General features: G+C 43.9%; 1 long non-coding RNA gene across 13 annotated transcripts; it reads left to right on the top strand.

The window, feature by feature from the left end:
• Positions 1-4,531: 4,531 nt before the first annotated feature.
• Positions 4,532-18,648, top strand: LOC107517731. Of its 13 annotated transcripts, XR_004951513.1 has the most exons (5): positions 4,546-7,021; positions 8,390-16,290; positions 17,762-17,800; positions 18,071-18,148; positions 18,513-18,648. It is a non-coding gene; the product is annotated as an uncharacterized LOC107517731 (long non-coding RNA). The 13 variants fall into 13 exon arrangements; XR_004951512.1 differs by having other exon boundaries at positions 4,545-7,021; positions 8,390-17,864; XR_004951514.1 differs by having other exon boundaries at positions 8,390-15,251; positions 15,668-15,785; positions 16,167-18,648.
• Positions 18,649-19,904: the final 1,256 nt, after the last annotated feature.

Genomic DNA, 19,904 nt, shown 5'->3' with positions numbered 1-19,904 from the left:
CTGGTGGTGAAAGAGAGAGATGGGCAGCGCCTTAGACCCTTCTTTTGAGGAGAAAACGACTTTCAGCTTCTTCAGCTCACCTAGATCCTAAAAGAGGGGCCCTAAGGTGTGCTGAAGGGGGATGGGGTATTTCTGGGTTCTTATGCCAGCAATGAGGATTCTAGGATTTCTGTGTGGCAGTGTCCTGGAAACATTGGAGTCGGCTTGGAGTCAGGAACTGTTCTTGAAGCTCCATTTCCTCAGTGGTCCCATTGCTTTTCCTTGGACTGGGTGTTCATGGGAGAGGACGCTGCTGGGGCTGATGGGCATCCCTCGGGATCATCCACTCTCTGACCAGGCCCTGATACCCATTTTACCCAGAGAGACTGACAACTGGAATTCAGAAAACACCCAGGTCCAGGCCCTGGTTTCTCTCCTACCTCTGGGGTGGGGCTGGGAGGAAGCAGAGGAAGACCACCAGCTCCAAGATAAGGAATGGGCTGCCTCCTTCTACAGACCCCCATGCCTGCCTTGTACACTGCTGCCCTACTCTTTCTTGCCCCTCACCCCACCACACACCTTTAGCCTGTGCCCTTGGCCCTGGATGACCCCAGGCCTCTCTATTCTGCAGTCCCCTCTCCCCATTTTCTCTGTTCACTGCTTTCCCACTGCATGGTGACTGAAGGCAGGGATGTTGCCTCCCTTATTCCCAATGGCCAGACATGGACACTGATAAATAGATTTTGATTGAATTATTATAGGAGGAGGTAATCAAGAGGATGTGATGATCACCAGTTGACTCTTGAGCTGGACCCAGGTAATCAAAGGCTCCTCACCTCATCCCCTGTTCTTGAAATTTATGCTCTGCCTGTTGATCCAACAGTGGGAACTGTTCCAAGGACATAGCTTTGTGTATTTTTTACTGGTCTCAGACTATCAATAACCAATGTTGTGACTGGATGAGCCCTTGTGGTTATGATTGCAAGATGCCCTTCAGCAATAACCATCAAGAAACTTTGAGAAAAATAAAGGTTTGTTAACCCACAGGACCTGGAATTACACAGAAGGCCTAGGCCAAACAATAAGTTAGTAGTAGGAAAGGGAGAGGGGGAGAGGGAGAGGAAGAGGGAGAATGGAATGGGCTTGGGGCTCAGCATTTATTGGGGTTGAGGGTAAGGGCCTAGAGTTTCATGGGCCCACAATTTATTGGTGAATTTAAAGCATAAGAGTGGGAATTTAAATCCTGGGAAGAGAAAAACAAAATACAAGTAGCCCAAATGGTCAGTTATTGAATTCGACTTCTCAGTGAGGAATGGTAGCCTTGTTTTTTATCTAGTCTTTGTTTAGTTCTTTATCTACAGTGGCTGGCAATACGTTTGAGATAGTTATCTTTGAAATGGATACCTCATACTTCAATCAAAACCTTAAGTCAGGCACTTGCATTACGAAAAATAAAACAACTCTGGGCTAACGTAACAGTTAGCTTTGAGAGTATAAGATGGTGTTGAGAACACCTGGATTATGTACACGACTGAACCCAGATGAGGCCACTATATAAACTTTAAAGATTCTGACAGCCAGGCGTAGAGATTTACTCATCTTGTGGTTGTCCAAGACAAACTTCGTAAGTAAGTTCCCATGCTTATTAAACCTGCTTCCTACCAATCTGGAATGTTCTGCCTCTTTCTTCACTCTCTCCTTACCCTCCATGTAGGGGATCAGTTTGCAAAGCAACAATTATTGAGTCATTGAGGATAAGAAGCCATCAGAAGCTCCCGGTGCTGGGTGGCAGGGGATAGGCCAAGGCCATGAAATGCAGGGCAGGGAGGAGTCCAGTGAGTAGACAGGGGGAGGGCATTCCTAGTGAGAACATGTACATAACCTTATGAAAGTCTTCCATGGTGCTCCCTGTTTTCAAGATTCAGTTTGCACAGTTTGACCAGAGGCTCTGGGGCCAGAAAAATCAGAATTCGAAGCCTAGCTCAGCCACTTGCTTACTGGGTGATCTCAAGTAGCTCCTTCATCATTCTTAACTTCAGTTTTCTCTCTCATAAAATGGAATAATGACAGGATTTACCTTTGAGTTTTGGGGTGGAGGTGCTGCAGGGGCTTAGGTCTGCCCCATGGTCAGCCTTTAATATGTATTTATAGAATGAACACCTCCCAGGCCTCGAGTAGGGAAAGTTTGTTAACCTCAATTCGGAAGAAATATTATTAGCACATTAATAGTCAAATCCAGGCTCTGTTAGTTACTAGCTATGTGCATTTCAGTAACTGACTTACTGTTTACTTATCCATAAAGTGGGAACCATGACCAAGACTACTTTGATGTTTGTGATAGGGCATTTGATTATGCTGCTTGGTTCCCAGGAGCTGTTATTGTAGTTGGGAATGGCCCTGTGTATATATGGTGAGATCTTCAGTATGAAAGAAAAGAGGTCATCATTAGAGAAATCTCCATGGGGAAACTGCATTCCAGAGCAGAGAAAGGTCTTACTTAATAAGGTCACACCGTGGGAACTCAGCCAAACTTTCTAGACTCCTCAGCTGAATTCTTCTGCCCTGTCAGGCTATAGTGGGAATAAGTAGCAAGAAAGCAGGCATTTGTAGTAAGGGGACCCTTTAAGTCACCAATGCCATCTTTGCTTTGTAGGTCTTCATGAACTATATATGAACGGGACTTCAGATCCACTTCTCCAGAAGAACTAGAGCTTTTGCTCTGCTCTGCAGCTTCCGCCCTCTTCTGGGACCACCACTCTCATCCCTATCACCAGGAGGTATTGTCACCTTTAAAAGGTGGAAAAAAAACTTCACCTGAGCCTGGTGATATTGACATTGGTCCAGGATAGGGGACTGGTTGAGCCTGGGGCAGAACCAGGGGAGGGAGCCCAGCTACCTGTGAGTAACTTCTGCAAGCACAATAGTAGGTTACCACCACCTCATCTCCTCCTTTTGCCAAAGTTGGCTGTGTAGGAGCACCATGGCTGAGTGCTGCGTCCGTCCTTTTTGAGAGGCCCCAGATTTTCTCCACTCACTGAAGTGGTACAAATTCAGTTCCCAGGTTAATGAATTTATCTTCTTAGATATTAAACCCAGTACTTCTAAATGGTCACGAAACGAGGTATATAAAGCCTTAGAAGCTTTGATTATTAAGAAATATTTACTAAACTGTTATTTTATTCATTAAGAGTATTTAGGATGAACAATTGCTCTCTCAAGATGTGATTCTGGAGGAGCTGGACTGGCAGTGAAGGCAGTTTTCAGGAAGTCACACTCAAAGAGGGCTGGTCACTGGCCCTGCTTCTCAGACATGCATTCCTTATCCAACTTCCTGGAGCCATCTATTAGATTTTGATTTCTTATCTACTGCATGGGAGAGCTGGGTAAGAGGCACTGAGACCTACAGGGAAATCAAACCTCAGGTGATGAAAGCCTGGGAGGAGTGGGTGATGGAGAGCTAGTCTTCTGGCTGGGTACAGATGAGAGTCTGGAGGTATCAAAAGTTGTGAGAGAAAACTGCTAGATCCAGCTTTGAACTCTTTCTTCCCCTTCTGGACTCAGCTCTGCAAAGGATTCAAAGGATCTTGTGTGGAAAGGAAAGTAGCCACCTGAAAATCAGCACTCACACCTGAGGACTCCCTCCTCTGTTCATATCAATCACTGCCACAACTCCCACACTTCCACACTGTGGTTTCTCCTTCTCCAAACACTACCTATTGCTCTGTGAAAAACAGATGCATCCTGAAAACCATTGATTTACCTGAGGAAAGGTAATGAAACAGGACTTAACTAAGATTGACCAAAGGTAAAATAAAAGGAAAGTTGCTCATAACCTGTGTGGTATATAGTGGGAGCATAACATGAGTTTTGTTTTGTTTTGTTTTGTTTTTCCTACCTTCTATGGTAGACTGACTGTCACAGGCATCGGTAGAAGACCTAAATTGTCTATCTTGAGGGTTCCAATGGAGGACAAATACACCATTCCTGACAGAACCAGAGGAAGGGCAGAGGAAATCTCTTTTCTGAGGCCTCTCCCACCTGGTCCTACTTCCTGGGATCTGTCTCTATCAGGAGTCCCACCGCTTTTCTTGCCCTCTTGCTACTGACCCTTTTGAGGTCAGGTACCCAAAACAAGGTCTTTCTGCCCAGAGTGAATAGAACGAAACTGAATTCAGTAAAGCAAAGAGTAGAAACTTTATTCTCTGATCAAGGAATGGAGAGGGGTGAGTTGGTGCTTGAAAGGCACCTTCTCCCTGAAGTGAGAGGTCCGGGAGCTTTTAAGGGGTTTAAGGTAGAAAGGTGGGATGAAGGGATGAATTTTTAGAAAAGGGGCGGCTGCGGGGAAGAGTTAAGGTATGTGCAGTCCTGACGGCTCCATTGCACATGGCACTAATTGTGCCTAGCAACGTACACTTCTCCCCACTGGGGTAGATTTTTAGTTGTGTTAATAAAGACAAATTCACTGGAAGTGTGTGTGTGTGTGGGGGGGGGTCGGGGGTACTGCTAATAGCTATCTTGAGCTTCTGGGTCTGCAGGTGCTGTGGTTAACCGTTAGCAGTTCGCCTTAGTTTCTGTAAGCAAGCAGAGCTTGGCCTAGTTTAGACATTCGGGAACAGTAGGGTTTTCTAGATGATAGCCTGGTGACGCTCTCTCTGCACGTTCCTGATGTGTGCTCAGGGTGCTGCAGATATGGGGTTCAGTGCCTTTAAAAACCATGTGAGGAGGGAGGCAGCCTCTCAGCTCACCTGCCTGCCTGTAAGAGCAGGAGGTAGGCAGGTGTGAGATAGGATGGAAGGACGACCATTTAACTATCTGAAGGCTAGCGACTGTGGAACGAAAGGCTCGCTTTCCGGGAACTTGGCCTTGGCGGACTCTTGCGTGTTGGGGAGCCGGCGGGAGGGGCCCTTTGCGCTGTGGGATCTCAGAGCCTTTTGGACGTGGGGCTACGGAAACGAAGTAGAGGCATCAAGAAGGGGAATACGGGGTCCCTGTGACAGCCACTCAACTCAGGAGTCTGGCGTTAAAGCCCGGCTCCCTTTGTTCGACTGCAGCCTCTAGTAGAGGACCCTTCCGCATTTAGGATTCCTCCAAGAGATCATTCATGATCCACCCTTTCCTCTTCGAGCAAGGAGGAGAGAGACAGCCAATCGGAGCAGGACCGTGGTGGCTTCTAGCCAATCGGCACCAAGGGACGGCCGTTAAGAGGCCGTGGGTGAAGCCGCCAGTGAAGCAAGGGCCCAGCCAGTGTGGGTGGGGCTTTCCTTTCGCGGAGCGGTACCGCCCCTCTTCGTGCGGATTGGCTGTCTGGATTCATCAGTATACCTGTCAAGCAGCCTCTCCGCGACTCTATGCTCAGCTCCTCATTTGCATCTTCCCTGTAACTGTCAAGTCTCGGGTTAATTCGTTGCTGGAGTCTTTGTCCATCCATCATCCGTCCGTTCGCTCCGCCATGATGGTCACGGTCTTCTGGAGGTCGTTGTGTTAAGTACCTGGCACCTTAGAAGCTGGGAGGGATCGCTGGAGTGAAGGGTCAGCACAGCTGGTGAGCTGAGAGCAGGCCAAGGCGGAGCGGGACGAGGCAAGCCCGTGGAAGGGTGCTGCGTGGAGTGAGGCCAGAAAGCCGGTGGGGGAACTGGGACCCGGGGAGGGCTTCGGGCAGAGGAGAGACCATTGTTAGAACTGCATTTGAGAACGTCTTTCGAGGGGTGAGAATGAAGACCTATGCAAGAGCAGAGAAGCGGGAAGGGTTCACAGATCTGAGATACAGGCTATGCCACGTTTCATTGACCTTCCTTCGTTTTCGTTCTGCTTCTTCCGGAGCTCGGTAACGCTTTCCTCTACCCCACAGGCCCCTTAGCATCTTTTACTACTCATGTCTCTCATCAACCAGACTTCTTAGCCCTAGACCTTAGAATCGAAGGTCTTTTCCTTTTCTATGGGCACTTAACAGTCAACAACTTCAAAAATAAACCTTTCTGTTGTTTCGCCTTCCCACTTACCCCAACCTTTCTCTATTTCAGAGTTCCCCCATCTCAGGTCACTCTCTTGATCCACCTGGTCCTAAAGGCTACCACTAGGCACGCCACATGGGGATTATTTGTTGATGTGTCTCCCCTCAAGCTGTAATCCTCCCCGCCCCCTTACTCTGGGGAACAGCTGCTTCATTTACAACAACAGCCTTAGTGAGTGCTCGCTACCTGGCGGGCTGTTTTCCAGGACTTCCGCGTGTTAATTCATGTTATCCTCACAACCCATAAGGGAGGACTCATCACTCAATTTCAGGATGAGGAAATGAGGTGAAGAGAGGTTAAGTGCAGCTATTTGGGCACACAGCTTGGAAGTGGCTGTCTGGCCCCAGAACAGGCTGTTAACCACCGCTCTGCATTAAACTGTGCACGTGTTTTATTTTTAACGTGATTTAAAAACAGCTTGGTTGAGCTAGGATTCACCTACCATACAATTATCCCATTTAAATTGTACAAATTAATGTTTTTAATATGTTCACCGAATTTATATACATTTAAAACTATATACTTGGTATGCATGAATGATTTTGGGGCAGATGATAATATTTAGGTATTTTGCGTCAATAAGTATACATTTTATTTTCACTAATTGTCGAAAAGTTGATATTGCTATACATGTACTATATGTACCATGCTTTTTAAATTTAATAGGTAGTAATTTGTTTTTACAGCTTCTGAAGTATTTTCATTTTACTTATTTTTATTTTTTACACCTACAGCACCTGGGCATCCTAGGTGGTCTCCTATTCAAGTACTAATCAGGCCCGACCCTACTTAGCTTCCAAGATCAGACAGGATTGGGCTTGCAGTATTTTCATTCTAATATAATTACTTGATGTTTATTTACTCATTCATCCCTGATTTTTATTTATGTATTTATATCTGTTTACTGATTCAGCACTGATTTACTACTAATTCTATATTTTGAATCTTATTACAGTTCTGGCACTTTTCCGGGAACTAGAGGTTCTGAACAGGTCAATGCAAAGCTCCTGTCTCGAATAGTTGACATCATGGTGAGGACAAGTAGGAAAAAGAAATAGTATAAAATTTCAAGTATTGATTGACCAGTGTAGTGAAGACACCTAAAACTTTGGCTGAGATGTAGAGTGCTGGGGTAGAGAGATAGCTTTCTTAGATTGGGAGGTCAGAGTGGGCAGTGATAGAAATAGGTTTAAGACATTTGAATGCCACATCCATTAACTTCTCTTTGCAATTTTTTTCTAGTTAAACTGAGCCATGAAGTAAAATACATACCCAGATTTTAGATTAGAGCATAATTTATGGAAAGGTTTTCTTATCTAGAACCAGTGGTTCTCATCCGAATGTCTCTCCATGGAACTTGTTTATCTACATCTTTATGGAAGTTAGTTATAATGAGATTAAGTGTCTGATAAGAAGAATTGCTTACATATTTGGCAGTAATAGAATAAAAGAATGTTTTTCCTGGCATTGAATGTTGAAGTTGAAAGACTAAAAACATTGGCTAAAGAGATGAAAGACACTCTCATTGGAAAGATTCTACATTTAAGCTAGTCTTAGTTCTGCATTTCATCAGCATTGAATGTGACTATGACAAGTTTCTAGAAGCTTGTCTGTTAAAGAATGCATCGAATTTGTGGACACCTGAGATCTGGATTCAAATGCAATCCAGCTTGACAAAATTTTTGTTGTCTCCACTGCAGCAGCTAATTAAAAAACCCTGCAGTCATTTGTTAGGCAGTTTTAACCACAAACAAAGGGGCTGGTGTTACATTCTATTCCAATCAGACTACAAAAGAGAATAACAAGTACCTTGAAGCAATGCAAGCTATTGAAGTTAAAGTTTAGTAAACAATGGGAAAAAATTATATTAAAAAATAGCAATGTTATCTTTGGGGGCAATTTGAACTTTGGTATTGCACCAGGGGCAGAGGGGGAGGATAGTGATGCAGAAGGAGACACATGGTTTTAGCAAATAGAGCTGTAACGACAATAACCCAGAAGTGGGAATCTCTGAATAATATTTGGGCCATGATAGGTGGTTCCAAAGGCCTTCTTAGGTGATTGGCAAGTGAGGTAATTTTAATTGACACTTGGCTGCTATATAACTCTTTGCCTAGTGTGCATGTTACCGTTGGGGTGTTCTTTGGGGGGTCTCTAGGCTGGGCCTCTATTCTTTTGTTCTTTTGTCACTCATGTCTGACTAGCTACCTAACAGCAGTTTAACTTTCTCCTGTAATGTAAAATTAAAACATCTTAAAGTTTGATGTATAAAGTCTTGAGAGCAGTTACTTGCCTTTAAGTTCTTAATATACTAGTAAAATGTTAATATATTAACTTCTTATCATCAAAGTTGGGATTTTCCACAGTGAGGGTCTGAAACAATTCCTTCTACCACACAGCACTTGGAAAACCAGTTTTGCCACTAAGATGGGTTGAGTTTGCAGTATTCCACCTTTCAACAATGGAGACGAAAACCTTCTACCTAGATGTAGACGTAATGGGGTGCATAGGTGTCGATTCCATTTCTAAATTGGCTCACCTGCCTTGGAAAACAATCTCATGGCTTCAGAAAACTGAAGTGTGCAAATATGGTGCCCAGCAGTGATACCCTAGATGTGTCCCTCGGAACACAGAAACACCCACAGCAGAAGATGAGCTCAGGCACCCTGGAAGTGGGAGCTGAAGCTGGCCCAAGATGAAAGCTCCCTCTAAGAAAAGAACACACAATTATGAACATAACATGATTGTGTCAAAATTTATTTAGAATGACATAGAACTGCAAAGTTTAAAAAAGGTGACAAATATAACAATTAAAAAAACATTTTAAAATTAATTGCCTGTCAAAATATTAATTTTACTGCTATGGAAGAAAAAGGAGTGCTGTAATAAATCGTAAATTCCTAACTGGGCAGGTCATGGACCTCACCATGCCCCAGGCACATAATTTCTTTGGTGAAAGGTTTGAAGCCAGCCCTGTCCTCTGTTCCCCTGCATCTGGGTTAACATACCTTTGAAATACTTTTCAGACTCCTCCTCTTAAAGGGTGACTACCCTCCTGAGTCTGATCCTTGACTTGCTTTCTCCCACCTTCCTGTCTGTAATCTTACTTAGTTCCCTCCTTAATTCCAAATGCATAATAGAAACCGCAAACTGTTGTTCTCAGGAGCATTTGAGATCTTGCTCCCTGGTTTATGTCATCAGTTTTTTCTCAAATAAACTTATAAAAATTCTCTATAGGTTTGGACTGATAATGTTAATTAACTACATAATTATAGCCATTGCTTCATATGATAATGTTTAGAATATTTAAATTAGAATATGTAAAATTAAAATAATTCCTATGAGAAAGAATATAGAATAACTCAATCTTCGCGTGTGATTGACACACTCCTTAAATAATTTTTACCGATAGTTTAGAATCTTGCTTTCAGTTTGATAATTTATTATTGTTAAAGTCTTGTAAGTTTTGGGTGTTGTCAGATTTGAGAAAACCTCTGTTGAGTGTTTTCCATATATGAGCAGCTGGGTCAGGGAGGGTGTTTCACATTTTCCTGTGCAGTGCCCAGTCTTAAATATTTTTTGAATTGAAGATGCTCATTAACCACATTGCTGCCACTCTACCTCCAAAGGTCTTGGAAGGGGCCCTTGGAGTGTGTGTATGAGGGTGGACAGCAGTGTGAATAGGGAGGAGTATGTGTGAGGCCTGGCCTGGAGAGAGAGATCGAGAGAGAGATCGAGAGAGAGATTGAGAGATCGAGAGAGAGATCGAGAGAGAGAGAGAGAGAGAGAGAGAGAGAGAGAGAGAGAGAGAGAGAGAGAGAGTGTGTGTGTGTGTGTGTGTGTGTGTGTGTGTGTGTAGTGGGGGTTCTGGTCATAAAGGCAGGGAAGTCCAGTCGTGAGGGGGGCCTGACGTGAGGGAATAGATGCAGGGGAGGTTCTTGTTAGGTTTGCCAAAGGAGGAACACACGAAGCCAAAGATGTTAAGCAAGATTTATTGTAGCAGAGTGACAGCCTGGCTGAGTGGAAGATGGCATCAGCCCTGAATGCGAGGGGACCTGAAACTTATATGAGGCTTGAGGTGGGCTTTTTTGGTGGGAATATTTTGGGCAGGTAAATTGATGGAAAAGGGAGGAGAGTCCAGTAAAGCAGGAGGTGAGCATGTAGCATTGCTAACTTGGATGCAAAGTCTGGTTTCCACACAAAGGTAAGGGAGAAATCTGGTTCCCATGCTCGGGAGGATGGGGTAGGGATAGGGCGCTCCTGAACCTAACAGCCCTGAAGTATGTATGGGGCATGGCTAGAGTTTAAGGACAATTGTTATGCAGATTTATGTTCTAGGACTTATTCACTTATAGATGGAAATTCCTCTTACGAATGTAAATATCTTTTTACAAAGGGTAAATTCTACTTGGTTTTCATATATTCTGTGCCTGCAGTTTTTAAATATTAACCAACCTAACATAGTATCCTAAAAATGCGTATTTTGGAGTAGCAAGCTCTGCTCCCTTCAGTTGACAGGAGAAAGATAATAACGGCATTTTTGTGGGTTAGAACTTTATTCTTCAATGAAACTGGTGAGTTAATCATGTATACATACACAGATTAAGGTAGATATCTGCATATCCAATGAAACAAAGTTGCAGAATACTGTTTATATATAATTCAAGACTGAGTTGATCAGGCCTTTCTCCTTATATAAGTCCCCATGTACATGGAGAGCAGTAAAGGCATAGTTAGAATCAGTATATATGTTGACATGTACTGCTGCTGCTAGCTGGAGGGCTTAGGTGAGTGCAATGAGCTCTGCTTTCTGGGCTGAGGTTCCCCTATTCAGAGGTTTTGGCTCAGTGGTGGAATATAGGGTCACCACAACAAATCCTGCAAGGCATTCTCCTCCCCTCACAAAGCTGCTACCATCAGTGTAGTATTCCACACCAAAGTCCTTGAGAGGCTGGTCTGTCAAGTCATGTGGGCTGGAAAACACTTCATCCATGACTCCAGTGCAATCGTGGTCTGGCTGGCCGGACCCAAAGGGTAGCAAGGTGGCTGGGTTCAAGGTTCTAGGTGATGTGTGGATTCTTGCACAGCATTCCTTAGTATCTGACCATCCTGGTAACGGTTAGCCAATATTGTCCCTTATATTCTAGTAATGTTATTACTGAATGTGCTACCCGAACTGTCCGTTCTGGCCCCATAGTCAGTTTGTCGGCCTCTGACACAAGGAGGACAGTGGCTGCGAGTGCTTGCAAGCAGGGTAGCCAGCTTTGGGCAATGGAGTCAAGTTGTTTAGAGAGATAGGCCACAGGGCAATACTAGGTTCCCAACATTCGAGTCAAGACCCCAACTGCAACACCTGCCCATACATGTACATATAGGAAGAAGGGTTTGGAGAGGTCAGGCAGTCCCAAACCAGGTACATTAGAGAAGACTCGCTTAATGTTTTCAAAGGTCTTTTGTTGTGGCTGATCCCACACTAGGGGCTCTCGTGCGCCCCACTTCGAGACAGAGAATTTGAGTATCTAAATCCCAAAGAACCCTGCGGCACCTAGGAACTCCTGAACCTGGAGTCAGATACATGGAATGGTTATTGAGCAGACAGCCTGTTTTCTTTTTGGGTCGAGTTGGTGGTGCCCCTGGGATATGTGGAAGCCAAGGTATTTAATTTTCTCCTGACAGATTTGGACTTTTTTTTTCCTGGAAACCTTATATCCGGCTTCCCATAGGGTGAGGAGTGTTTGTGTTCCCTCCATACATTCTCCTTGTGTTTTCCCTGCCGGCAGTAGATCATCTACATACTGGAGCAGGGCACAGCCATTCTGGTCTGCTGGGAAAGCTTTTAGATTTGAGGCCAGTGCTGTTCTGAAAATGGATGGAGAGTTTTTAAAACCCTGAGGCAATCTAGTCTTAAGTTAGCTGGCCTTTGTCTCCATTCTCAGGATTTTCCTACAGGAAAGTGAAGATTGGCTGGGCTCTTAGGGGCCTGGCATTTTCAGAAAAAGGCATCCTTAAGATTCAGACGTGTGAAGAAGGTTGTGTCTGTGGGGATAAGTCCCAGGAGGGTGTACATGTTGGGGATGATTGGGTGCAGGGTGATGATAGGCTGGTTTACGGCCCACAGGTCCTGGACTGGCTGATAATCATCAGTCTCTGGTTTTTTGGGCCGGTAAAAGAGGTGTATTCCATGGTGACAGGCACAGCCGGAGGATTGCATACTTAATGAGTCCCTTCAGATGTTTATGGATCCCAATCTGTGCCTTATGAGGGATAAAATACTGTTTCTGATGTCTGGGCTCTGTTCCTGGTCTGAGCTCTACCAGTACTGGGGGAATATTCCAGGCTAGTCCAGAGGGATTGTCTTCAGCCCATACCCTAGGTATTTTGAAGGGGCACTCAGGTCCAAGTTGTGGCCTTCCTTCGAGACTATAGAGGAGCCATTTTTCTCCCTGGGGAACTGTGAGTGTCATGATCCTTGCTTCTAGTTTCCCCAGGGTTAGTGCTACTTGGCTGTGGGAGGTGAAAATTTTTTGGGCCTGCAATTTTCTTAACAGGTCTTGACTCATTAAAGCCTTTGGGCAGTCAGGGAGGTATAAGAACTTGTGAATGACTTCATGGCCTCCCAGGTTGCATCGTCAGGGCAGCAGAAAGGGCTACCCATAGCCCTTACAATGGTGGCCTGTCTCTGTGAAAGGGGGCCTACAAGTTGAGTCACCACCGAATGTTTTGCCCCCATATCTACCATAAAGTCAATGGGTCAGCCCCCTACTGTCATTTGGACCACAGGCTCCTGGGGGCCTAACAGAATGGAGCCCCATCTGGCCTACTCTTCTCCGTAGTCCACCAGGGCAGCCAGGCCAACAAAATCGTCTTCTGGGGCCTCATGTAGCTGCTGTGTAGGCTGGTACCATCCTTGGAACACTTGGCCATTTCCTCTTGAGCATGGAGTGGGCTGGGCTGGTAAGTGATCCAACTGTTGGGGGCACTTGTTTTTCCAGTGATCTTTTTGGTAGCTATGAGTGCACTCATCCTGCCCCAACCTTATTTCTGAGTGAGGTGGTTCTTTTAGTCACCTTCTCCTCTGGCCCCGTCTTTGGCATGTCAGAGCACCTTTCCGGGAGTGTCCTGATCATTCTACCAGGGCGGCAGCAAGCAGATCTACTTTCCTTCTCATTTTTTGATCTATCTCCCGTCGGGCTTCTTGTTCTTAGTTGACAAACACTTTTGTTGCCACCTCTAACAATTGACTGGTGTTTGTACCAGCAAAATTCTTCAGTTTTTGCAGTTTAATTTGGATGTCCCCCTGGGCCTGACTGACAAAAGCTGCATTAACCATCCTCTGTTTTTTGGCTACCTCTAAGTTAAAAGTCAGTGTAAGGGTGAAACACCTCACACAGCCTCTTATAGATTTGGCTTGGGCTTTCCTCAGGTCCCTGGAGTATCTCCCAGATCTTACTCTTATTCATGGCTTTCTTCCCTCCTTTTTTTAGACTGCCTAGGAGGGCCTCCTGATAGCACTTGAGCATCTGGAGTCCCGGATTCCCCTGTCCTCACTGGGATCCCTTTGGGGGTCCTCCTCAGGGAAATGCTTTTGGGCGTAGGCCTGAGTGTTTAAGGTCCCTGCCAGGACATGTTCCTCTAGCTACTTTAAGCCACCTGGGTGACTCGCCAACATTCCTAGCATTGAAGAGAGTCGAGAGAATCTGGCAGCAATCCACCCAGATGGGCTTCTGTGTCTGGATGATAGATTGTATTAGATCAATCATGGCCTGAAGCTTCTTTGTGAAGAAGTATGCTTTTACCAGATTGAGAAGTCAGTGGTGGTGAAGGGCTGGTACACAAAGGTGCATCAGCCCTGTATGTGGCCATCCTAGTCATAGTATATGGGGCCTCGTGTTTCACACAGGGGTAATTGGAGGGCTCTCCTCTAGAGACTTCTGCTTTTGGTTGGGTTCCAGTTGGGCCATAGGGGATCAGGACAGGAGGTAGTGAAGAATCTACAGAGGTCAATGAAGACAGGGTGTTTTCACACGGACTTGGGGACAAGGGTCCCATGGGCATAGCCAGCTGCTCTGGGGCACTTGGCAGGGGTAGATAAATGGGAGCATATGGCAGTGGAGTATCCTCTGGCTCATTTGGAAAGATTGGTTTCTTTAGGTTGGCATTTGGAGGTTGCAGTGGCCTGGGCTAACATTACTCTGCAGTTCTCTTTTAGACAGGCTCTCAAATAAGGAGGTCAGGTCAGAACCACAGCCTGCCAACTATCAGACCTTGGCTATGACTGCCTTGTCCAGGGATCCTTCTGATGGCCACCCCACATAAAATGAGGGCCAGTCTATCTCACAAAAAATATGAAGTTTCTGGGAAGTGAGCTTCACACCATAATCTCCTGAAAAGCCCTCCTTAAAACTCTTTATTATACAACCTAAGGGGGTCTGCTTACTCTCTTGTCCACCCACATTCCACCCGTGTGACAGTGACACACACGTGCTCAGATATTCACTTTGCCCATCTCCAGCCGCTTCCTTCGCAGGAGTATTTCAGGTGCCTCTTAGCAATTGGTGGGTTGGTATAAGACCCTGACTCAGATCACTGGAGTAGACTCCTCATGGAGATCCAGTGATACCACCCTAAGCTGTATGAGGTTCGTCATATATATGTATATATATAAAGGAAACAGGCAAACACACTTACCAGAAGAAAGAAGGGGTTAAGGAACAGTGGCAGCCAGGTTTGGGAAGCTGGAAAGCTGAGGCAGCACCCTCGCCTATCCTGGGGAAAACCCTGAGATAATCTTATTTGTGCCAGTAAATCGCAGAAAGGACTAGGAATTAGAGTGCCCAGGACCTTCCGAAAGTGGGTGCTCAGATGGGACTGGGGACTGCCTGGGAGGCCATGAGAACAGCAGGGGTCAGGTCTCTTCCTGTTGGAGAATCCTCATACAGACCATTAATTAGCTTTCCTCCAGTCTCAGTATCTCTGAATCCCTTGGTGACTCTTTCTGGGTCTGTCTGTCTCTTTCCTCTGGGTCTCTGAGTTTTTTGCATCTTTATTTCTGTATCTTTGCTATATCCATGTGTCTCCCTGTGTTTGCTTTTATCTCTCTGAAATTTCTGTGGCTCCAGATGTCTCCTTTGTATCTCCTTCTAGGTCAGGCCCAACGGCTCTCACCTCAGGCCACAGTCATACCAGGCATGAAGCCAGTGGTTAGCACATCATTTTACCCACCTAGGGTCCCTACAGGAGACTGGCCTCTGAAGCAGGCAGGTAAGGGCATGGGATCTCAAGGTGAGTTTTCATTTGTGGGAGACAGAGCTGAGCCCACCCCCACTAGCCAGAAGCTGTCAGTCAAAGACTGTTTCAGCATTTTTCCTGCTTCTCCTGCTCCTCTCACCCCTGAGACCCTCTCAGGTGAGGGGGAGTAGGCAGGTTTTGGGTGTCAGCAAATTTGTTCACACTTGAAGTTTTTATTAAAACCCAGAACTAGCCCACTAAGTCTCACGATATTTGAAAGATTTATAGTTACTAGTGTGCCAGATGTTTCTTGTTGGGCCCCAGTTTCTTCTACTCTAACTTGGGGTAATTTGAAATGAAGTGTTTGCCTTGTGTATATTGAATGTTCAATGCTTAGTCAATACCAGTACCATCACATTCTCGTATTGTTCATCCACTCTCACCACTAGCTCGTGCTGCCCACTTGGACTCGTGTTCCCACTGGCACCTTTGGCATAGGACTGGACAGGACTACATTCAGCTTGACCTGATGAGCTTTTGGTGGCAAAAACTTTTCCTAGTGTCCAGGTGCTTTAACAACTGTACTTAACTATTAATATATGAGTTATATTAATATGTTAATATAACAACAATTATATGAGTATGTATTTGTTGAATCACTATACATCTTACCTATCAAGAAATGTGAAAAAAGTTCTACATAGTGTCTCTTTAAATATTCTTTTGAAGTTTATGTAACCACTATATTTGTCTAACCATTCTATATATTTATATAATTTTTATTAAACTGGTCTATATTTCTATCTATAGGAGGATGTATAACATATTGTATGCCTGATACATCAGATTCCCTCTGCGCTTCATAAAAATTGTTTTATATACTATCTGCTTCATATCACTAATGTGTGTGCCCTGCCAGTGCTCTTCCTGAGGACCTTTTCTGTGCAGGAAGTGGGCTCTCACCAGATGCTGCTATTTTTAGCCATTATGAGCAGTTATCTTCTGGCAGGACCTGGTATCCTCTATGAATCAGAGTTTGTGATCAGAAGGTCCCAGCCTGGGAGAAGTGATGGTGAGTCTTGGTTTTCTCATCTGAAAAATGAGAATAAGAGTTAGGATTATAATCATTATTCAACACCCAGGGGGTAGTATCTATAGATTGATGTTTATGTTTCCCCAAAATTTATTTGCCTAATCCCCAATGTGATGATATCAGGAGGCGGGTCCTTTGGAGGGGATTAGGTCATGAGGGTAGAGCACTCATGACTGAGATTAATGTTGTTATAAAAGAGACTCCAGAGAGCTCCCTCCATTGCGCCTTCTGCTGTGTGAGGACACAGTAAGGAGATGACAGTCTATGAACGAGGAAGTGGACTCTCACCAGACACCAAATCTGCTAGTACCTTGATTTTGGACTTTCCAGCCTACAGAACTGTGAGAAATACATTTCTGTTGTTTATAAACCATCCAGTCTATGGTATCTTTGTTATAGCAGCCTATACAGACTAAGAAAGTCAGTGTCCATTTGGCAGATCCTAAGATAAGAGCCCTTCTGTTAATGATCTCATGATTTTAAAAATAACCTTTAAAAGCTTTTTATTAAAATATGATATACCCATAGAAAAGTGCACCTAAGTGTCCAGCTTGATGAATCTTTACAAAGTGAGCATGCCTGGGTATCCAGTACCCAACCCAGCTCATGCCACTCTGCCTAGGTAACCACTCCGAACTTCTAATCCATAGATTTATCTTGTTGTCCTTAGAACTTTACATGAGTGGAATCACACAAGATGTACTGTTTTAGGCATTTGCAAGCTGTTCCCATGCACTTGAGGATTTTTCATTCTGCTATTACAGTGGTGTATATACTTCTATTTATTTACCGGTTTTGCTGCTGCTGAACATTTAGATAGTTTCTGGGTTTGGGCCATTAAGAATAGTGCTTTAGGTGAACCTCTGTCCACCTTTCTTTAGAATCTATTCCTCACTGGCAGTGAAATGCCAGTCATAGGCAACAGAGGACATGCATAGGTTCTGCCAAACAGGTTCCAAGTGGTTATTCCAGCTTACACTCTCCCTTGAGAGTCCTGGCTGCTACCCGCTTCACAGTCTTGATATTTTCCAATGTTTCCATGTTAACTTTTCTGGTAGGTATGAGAGAAGTCACTTGTGCTTTTCATCTGCTTCTCCCTGATGGCTTAATGAGGTGGTGCTGCTTCTCATATGCTGTTGTTCATTTGCATCTCCTCTCTTAGGAACTGAATCTTCCGACCCTTTATTGCTTATCTTTCCCTTCAATTGTAGCAATTCTTTAGAAATATTCTGGATGCATGTCCTCTGAGTTGTCTTCTTACTCCCTTAATGGTATCTTTTGATGAAGAGAAATTCTTAATTTAAATATTTAAAAATATCTAGTTTATCTATTCGTTTCTTTTATGGTCTGAACTTTTTACTCACTGTTTAAGAAATATTTGCCTATTTAAGGTCACAAAGGTGTTCTGTGTTTTTCTTTTAAAGCTTTATTTTTTTACCTTTATATACAGATCTGCACTCCATCTGGAACTGATTTTGTATGGTGTCAGGTAGGAGTCAAGATACATTTTTTTCCGTATGGAAATCCAGTTGGCCAGTATTGTTCATTGAAAGGTATTTTTATACATATTTTCCCTTTATTATTCAAGTATATAGTACATTGGTTAGAGATTTATATAGTTTATGAAACACTCTAGTAGGGCTCTTTTTGACTATCTCTGCCCTAGAGATCTCTCTGTTAAGCGCTTTACCTCATTTGGTATTACACCCATATGTAGACTGAATTAATTACTGGCTAATTACTGTATTATTTTTGACAGCGCCCTGGGGCATACATTGTTCAGCAGTCTGTTCCAATTAAATTCAGTCAAGAGTTTTTGAGGCCAGTTTTTGAGCAGGTCAGTTTTATTAGCTGTCTGTTTTCCTGGTTCTCTCTGGTGAACTTTGTTGCTCTTAAGAGCAAAGCTATTGTTTTTAAAAAGTTCCCTTAAACTTGAACTTCAACACACTCTGTTTCAAATAAAGTCATTTATTTTGGGGACACCTTCAGAGCTCTTTTTTCTTATTGACTGCCTCTTCCCTGGGCAATAGCTATGATCTGCTCACTATTCAGGGAGCTGGGGTGAGTGTGGCAGCTTCTGGTCTTCTCAGCTTGCTTTTCCTGGTGTGGAACCTCTTGCCTAACAGTGAGCTAAGGAAAGAGTGATCAGGACCCTAATATTCTTGGCCTGCTGTGCCTGAGATGAAGCCTCTATCCTACAGGTTGAGGAAGGAAGTCCCCTACTTCTCAGCTACATTCATCGGGAATTTAACCTCTTTAGCCTAGAGTTGGAGATGAAAAATGCTGGTGGTCTGCTTCTCCTGTTGAAATAAAATAATTTTTTGTATAAGAAAAACATTCCTGTGTTTCCCTTTTATTCTCATACTACTACGCCGCTGATACTAGATGTGTAGATTTGCCACACATCAAGCAGTTCTGTGACACCAGTGGAATGTCCTACAATTCAGTTCAGTTCTGACTATCTATGTGGAGTTAGCTTCAGGTCCCACGAGCTAAGGGTTCAGTTCCACGGGACTGCCAGACTTCAGATGCCAGTCACCTGTACTTAAGACTGACTGGCTGTAAACTGGGGTTCCAATGATCCTCTCCTTGGGCTTGATAATTTGCAAAAATATTTCACAGACCTTGAGAAACACTTTTACTTATGCTTACCAGTTTATTATAAAGGTTAAGTTAACCTAACAATAAAAAATCTTTTCAAAAAGAGAAGAAAACATTTATTTGAGATCAATAAGAATAGCTTGTTCGGGACTCACTGAATAAGCCCAAATAGTGTTCTGATTAGGAGACAAAGGCAATGAGAAAGGGAAGGGGAACAATTACATGGATAGAAGTAAGGCATTTCTTTCCTTTTAAAAAAATTCATTCATTCATTCATTTTTTATGGTGACATTGGTTAATGAAATCCAGTAAGTTTCAGCTGTACACTTTAACAGTAAGGTGTATATATGTTTACACTGTGTGTTCATCTACCATAGTTAGATTTCTTTCTGTCACCACATATTTGAAACCTTCTACCTCCCTCCTCTCCCCACCCTCTGTTAACCACCAGTCTATTGTCTATGTCCATGAGTCTCTGTACGCATGCCCTATTCGTTTGTTGCTTTTAGGTTTATATCTCACATATAAATGATATCATGCGATTTTCAGCTTTTTTTCTTTGGCTTATTTCGCTTAGTATGATTATTTCAAGGTCCATCCATGTTGTTGCAAATGGCAGTAATTCATCTCTTCTTATGGCTGAGAAATATTCCATTGTATATACGTACGACAGCTTCTTTAACCAATCATCTATCATAGGACACTTCGGTTGCTTCCATGTCCTGGCCACTGTGAATAGTGCTGCTATGAACATCGGTGTGCAAATATCTTTTTGGATATGGGTTTTCAAGTATTTGTGGTAAATACCCAGTAGAGGGATGGCTGGATCATATGGTAGATCAATTCTCAGTTTTTTAGGAACCCCCATACTGTTTTCCATAGTGGCTGTACCAATTTGCAGTCCTACTAGCAGTGTATAAGGGTTCCTTTTTTTCCGCATCCTCTCCAACATTTGTTATTACTTGTCCTGTTGATTATAGCTATTCTAACAG

Source organism: Rousettus aegyptiacus, unplaced genomic scaffold (genome assembly GCF_014176215.1).
Source record: "Rousettus aegyptiacus isolate mRouAeg1 unplaced genomic scaffold, mRouAeg1.p scaffold_m13_p_6, whole genome shotgun sequence".
Classification (NCBI taxonomy): Eukaryota; Metazoa; Chordata; class Mammalia; order Chiroptera; family Pteropodidae; genus Rousettus; species Rousettus aegyptiacus.
Note: the sequence above shows the minus strand (reverse complement) of the source record. Positions and strands in the feature narration are given on the sequence as shown.